The sequence below is a fragment of the Lycium barbarum genome, chromosome 6, assembly GCF_019175385.1.
Source record: "Lycium barbarum isolate Lr01 chromosome 6, ASM1917538v2, whole genome shotgun sequence".
Classification (NCBI taxonomy): Eukaryota; Viridiplantae; Streptophyta; class Magnoliopsida; order Solanales; family Solanaceae; genus Lycium; species Lycium barbarum.
This window is the reverse complement of record NC_083342.1, coordinates 129,442,302-129,448,241: the sequence shown is the minus strand read 5'-3', so window position 1 is coordinate 129,448,241 and position 5,940 is coordinate 129,442,302. Positions and strand designations below refer to the sequence as shown.

Sequence of the window (5,940 nt, the reverse complement as noted above, 5' to 3'; positions counted from 1 at the left end):
TAAGTTTCTTTACCTTGAATTTTGTTTTGAAAATCACTTTATTATACCAAATAAAATGTGTTGCATGCTACTTTGTTTTTTAATCTATACTTGATTAATGATAGGAGAAAAAACATGGAAGGCCTGTGTGCTGAAGTGAGGTTATTTTGTCAACTTTACTGAAAAAGAATGGCAACTATGTGAATGAAGAAGGGAAGATTATAGCTGTAAGTTCCAAACACTTATCCATTTTCAAATTTCAGTTATAATGTTGTTTTCTGGTGATAATTTTCTCAAAAATGGACTTTATTTGTTTCCCTTTATTATGTGTATCTGATGAGAACAATGAGTTTGTGAACCTTCTAGTGCTCAACTATAAGTCCTTAATGGTGTAAAAAATGCATCAACTCTGGTTTCCCTCCTGAACTCAATAGCTGACTAAGTAAGTGAGTGTGGAGTGCTGAACTTGAAAAATAGGAGGAGTAGGATTTTGGGTGCAACTACTATTTTATCTCACCAGTTATGCATTTTGACATGCTAAATGTATAGTGTGTTTGTCCTTTTTTTTTGTTGTCCTTAAGGCATGAGCTGTGTTTTAGGCTCTAGAATGTTAAAATATGTTAAGTACCAGTCTGTCCTTGGGTTTTAGCCACACTTTTGCCATCTATCTGATAGGATTCAATACAAACTTAATACTTACTATTTCTATGAAAACATTCAGTGTACAGTTACAATATATATAGAAAACATTCAGTGTACAGTTACAATATAATATTATACGTGAAGCATTTTATTCCCTGAAGAGAATCATGCGCAAGCAGTTTTGATATTTTCATGTAAGTTCCATCTGTGCATGATGATTCATTTTCCCCATATGCATTCATGCCTCTGCTCTGTTTGTCAAAGACATATTCCATTGCCAAGTGCGTATCATTAATCAACCATCCACCTTAATTATCAGATACACAAAACACATGCATGCACAAAGTTGCAGTGCAAATCATCAATCAACCATCCACCTTTTAAACCATCCAATTGATCTATACATCTTTCTCTTCCTAGCCATCTTCTCAGTCCTCCCAACACCCCCCCCCCCCCCCCCCCCCAAAAAACCAAAACAATAAAAGTTACCTCATTTCTTTCCCAATTTTTGATTTTCTGGTTTGGTTTCTGGGGGCCAGTTTGAGCATTGCATCATTCTCAGCTTCTTGTTGAATTTCAAGGGAAAAATTGAAGGATTTTTCATTGTTGTTCCCAATTCAAGGGAAAAATTGAAGGATTTCTCAGCTTCTTATATCAACAAATTAAAAGCAAGCCTGGATGATATCGGGATTCGAGGAAAGTTGGGATTTTGATTCTGAGCAATATCTTATGTTTATGTTGATATTTTTTGATGGGGAATACATGTTCGGGACCCACTTTGAACAAAGATTCAGCAGATTCATCAAAGACAGATGGAAAAGGCTCTGATTCTAACAACTCTAATGTCCAGAACACCCCACACTTCTATCCTGTTTCACCTTTGATGCCCAGCCTTGTACTCTAGCTGGACATGCATATGCTAGTCATTCATGGAAAACTGAGTAGAGCTGGTAGTAATTTCGGACGTCTTCAATTTGAGCTTGAAGATATCACATTCAACCCACATCCCCAATCTGCAAATATGATTATAAAGACATAAATATTAAATAAGGTCTTGTAGTAATCAATTATGATGTCGTTATATTTTTTAGTGTGTCTTTTGCCGCTTGTACATGTCTTTAGGCCATTCTCCTAACATGTTGATCTATTTGTTAACCATTACCAAAATGATTAATTGCTTTGCTTTCTCCTAGTTTGTAGTTGGACTTCTAGTTTAGTGATAATGCTTTCTTTTCCCCTGGGATGTTAGCAGCATTGGTATGAAATATCTCATTTATTTTCTTTACCTTGTAGGATAAAATATCGGAGCATCTATCTCAAGATCAAGAACATGCTGCCACTTTAGGTGTTCCGTTGAAGATATTGGCTCATCCTAATGATGCTATTGGAAAAGTATATGGAGCTGAACATTCTGGTCGTGTGCGTGGTTTGGGTGGTAATATTTGCCCCTCGACTGATTTTGGAATGCCTAAACATTCAATTAGTCATGCGAATCTTGGTGGTTCTAGTAATATATCTCATCTACGTGTTGAAGACCTAGAGAAGCATGTAGGAACCTTGAAAGAGAAGCTCATTGGATATGAACAGACCAAAGAAAAACTTGAGGATACCAAGGAACAACTTGTGGAGACCAAGGAACGGCTTGCGCAAAATGAGAATCACTTGGCAACTCTTCATAGGTTTTTACAAGCTAAATTTGGTAGTGAGTTGCCTAGTTTCAACTTAGATTCTTCTTAGCCTTTTGTGCATAGTATGTTTTTGAACCACTAAATATGTAGTGTACATAACTTTTTGTATTTCCATTACACTAGTAATTGTGGTGGCTTTTTTGTCTATTCAACGCTTGAAACTTATGTTTAATTTGAGATATATGATAAGTAGAACATTGAAACTTTGATCTTGTGTATTATGCCCAATGTATTAGTGAATGCTTATCATTATGTATTGATACCAGGAAAATGTAGGGAAATAATTCTATTTAAAAAAAAAAAAAAAAACTGAGCACATTTGCCACGGTTCAACCGTGGCTAAAAAGTATAACTGAATTTGTATACTACTTACATTATCCCTTAAATTAGCCACGGTTCTCGTGTGGGTAATTAAAAATTCCAAATATATTTTCATTTTTCTTCTGCAAAATTTAGCCATGGTTGGACCGTGGCTAAAGATAAAATAAACCGTGGCCAAATAAAGGTTACCACGGACGCAAAAACCGTGGCTAATGCGCGAGCGACACCCCTGATGGGCACGCTTGTAACCGTGGCTAACTTACTGTGGCGAGATACTGGTAGCCACGGTTTAGGTGCCCTTTAGCCACGATTTTTCGCGTGGCTAAATGCCGCGTTTTTTGTAGTGAGAGAAGCAGTCGAGCAACATGAACTGAAGCTCTCCAAGATCAACACAAACGACAACCCTGCAGACATGCTGACCAAGGTGGTACCGAGAGACAAGTTCGAATTGTGCAAAGAACTTGTCGGCATACACTCAAACTAAAAGCTAGTGTACCCTCCTTCAGGTGTATGGGACTGGAGGGGGAGATTTGTTGGGTCCATCTCATAATTTGAGGAAGGAAACATCTCCCTCATTTTAAGGAAGAAAACATTTCTCTTGTTTTGAGGAAGAAAACATATTCCTTGTTTTAAGGAAGAAAACGTCTTCCTTGTATTTGGCAAATTGTCAAGTGCTTGCTTGAGTCACAAATGACATCAATAGGTTCATTTCATCCCTATAAATAGGGTAGCCTTCTATCATTTGTAGCATCACCAAGAGCAAGAGAGAAAAACAGTAAGGAAAACACTTGAGTGAGATATAGGTATTCAGTTTAGGATTGGTTTTTTGTAATAGTTGAGTGTGAGAGTTGCTCCTCTTATTGTAATTCTGTTCCGGTTATGAATAGAAGACTTTTTCAATCCTAACAGAACCTCCACATTTGTTCCGTTGTTTTGAAGGGAAAAGAGTTCCTCCGTCTGGACAACAGAACACAACAGAACACAAGCATAACAGTAAGAGGGTAAAGATTATGTGTATGCAATCAATAACTGATGTTGTCCAACACTTGGTAAACAATGGACAGCTTTTCTTCTTTTTAGTAGTTAAAACTATTTAAATGGAGAGAGTTACCTCTTGAAGTCAGAGAGGCTGTGACCGCTGGCAAGAGCCACCTTGGTCCCAGTCACCTAGTAGAAACAACACACAAAGAAGCTTAGAGAAGAAGCACATGTAAACTTCTGAGGCATATACAGGCAACTGATGGGAATTAACCTGTGTATGTGGAATATGACGAAAGTCATTTTTGTAGAAAATATTTTCCGAAAGATCCTTTAGCAATTTAGCCTTTTTAAGTTTTGATAGTTAAGCGCAGCCTCCATAAAGTGGTACTTCATTTTTTTTTATTTTTTTATTTTTGGTCAGAAACGTAAAAGCCGCCATTAAAGACCTGGTGAACCACCAGGATTTAGGATGACGAGGAGTACTACTTTGACCCTTTAAACAAATTTTATCACAAGGATTAATATGGTTTTCTTGGTGAGTTTCTCTCCATTCTAGAGCCTATCTTTTCCTGAGCCTATGTCTAAAATTGTTCTCCCTAGTTGATCAAACTAATTAATGTCTAGGGAAAATTAACAGAAATGTGAATATCCACGCGATAAGAAATTATTATCCAGAGTTATTATTTAAAAACTATCATAAATTTTATCTTTTTAGAATAATATTAATAAAATATCTAATACATACGTATACACGTTGGATACCTTCGTATTATACAATTCACATGTTATAACATTATACAACAAGGTGATTCAACCTTTTTTATTATTGCATGCTTTCGAAGCATATAACTCACATAATTGTACAGCTGGGGAGGTATACAACATATAAAACCGTGTTCTAAAATCGTTTAATAGGCGAATTTCATAAATGGATACATCGTCTAAGCGTAGTCCTGTAAAAGGCCCTATTTCTATTCTCAAGTAATATGGGTACAGTAACTTTCCACTACATGTCGTTTATTTAACTCTTTTTTAATTTTTTATTTATAGAAAACCCCTCTTCAAAAGCTTAAGTAATATTATATCGTATCAAGATATGAATGCTTAGGCACGCAATATATATAGCACAAGTAACGAAACAGTCTTGTTAGTATAAGGAAAAATAGATTTAACTTATTCGCATTGTTAGTGTAATTATTTTTAACTATATATATCAATGCTTTTTAATCTGTTATACAGTAGCAAGAATTTCTGGCCGGCAGATTTTTTAGATTACTAACAACACTTATTCTAGTGGATTTTCATTTAAATGATCCAATAGTAAAAGAATTTTTTAATGTATTTGACCTGGTCAAAATTTGGGATGGTCTTTAAATTTTGCCCCTCAAATTGCTGGAACTTTTGCATGTATAGCAAAACTGATTTCATCAACCAACATGAAGATACAAGGGTCCAAACGGTCCATATTGTTCACAATTTAGAATACAACTACACCCATTAGATTATTATCCAACTACGTAAGGTAACATCACATGCATAGCATAGCACTGGTTTTTATTTTCCTTTAACAATTGAAGAAGCTTTATTCATTCATGATTTGATCATGTAAACTCATTAGACATCTGTGGGAAGTTCCAACTTTGAATCGAAGGCCGGTTGCTCTTCAAGATCACCATACGGACGTTGTCCCCTGTAATTACCTGGTGGATCATAATTGCACGTTATAAAATACCACCCGTTGTTGCACCGAACCCGAGCACAACCAAGACGTACTGAGTTACGCCAGACCACCTGAGTATAGTGTCCACATACTTTTCCCGGTACACAAGTATTTGGATTATAATCGTATCATTGCTTCTCATCGACCCACATCTTCACAGCACGATCCGCGTTGAGCTGAGGGAAGGCGGCGGCTAGGTTTTCGCCATAAGGGCCATGAGAATGGATCATCCCACAATCACCAATTCTCTGATTGGCATAATTTTGGGCATAGGCCGCTAGCCTATTGTCCTATGTCATGGGGCCGACACCAACTTGTCTACGAGCTGCATTGTGAGGGTTAAGATAATCTTGAGGAGAATTTTGAGCTTGAGATGAGTGAAATATAGCAATTGTGATGAAACAAGCAACTAATGTTGTTAAGCCAATGGAGAATCCCATTTTGGGTTTTGATGAGAACAACGTATAATATGGATGGGCTTAAATAGAGAAGAATGCTGAGTTAAAAAGTTTGCAAGTTGTTAAAAAAAAATGAATTCAACGATTACTTGTTAATTAGCACAATCATCAGGCATATTTGAAAAGTGTTTATATTACTATCTTGTTTAAT

General features: G+C 36.3%; 1 pseudogene; it reads right to left on the bottom strand.

Moving 5' to 3' along the window:
* Positions 1 to 5,109: 5,109 nt before the first annotated feature.
* Positions 5,110 to 5,771, bottom strand: LOC132600199 (basic form of pathogenesis-related protein 1-like; annotated as a pseudogene).
* Positions 5,772 to 5,940: the final 169 nt, after the last annotated feature.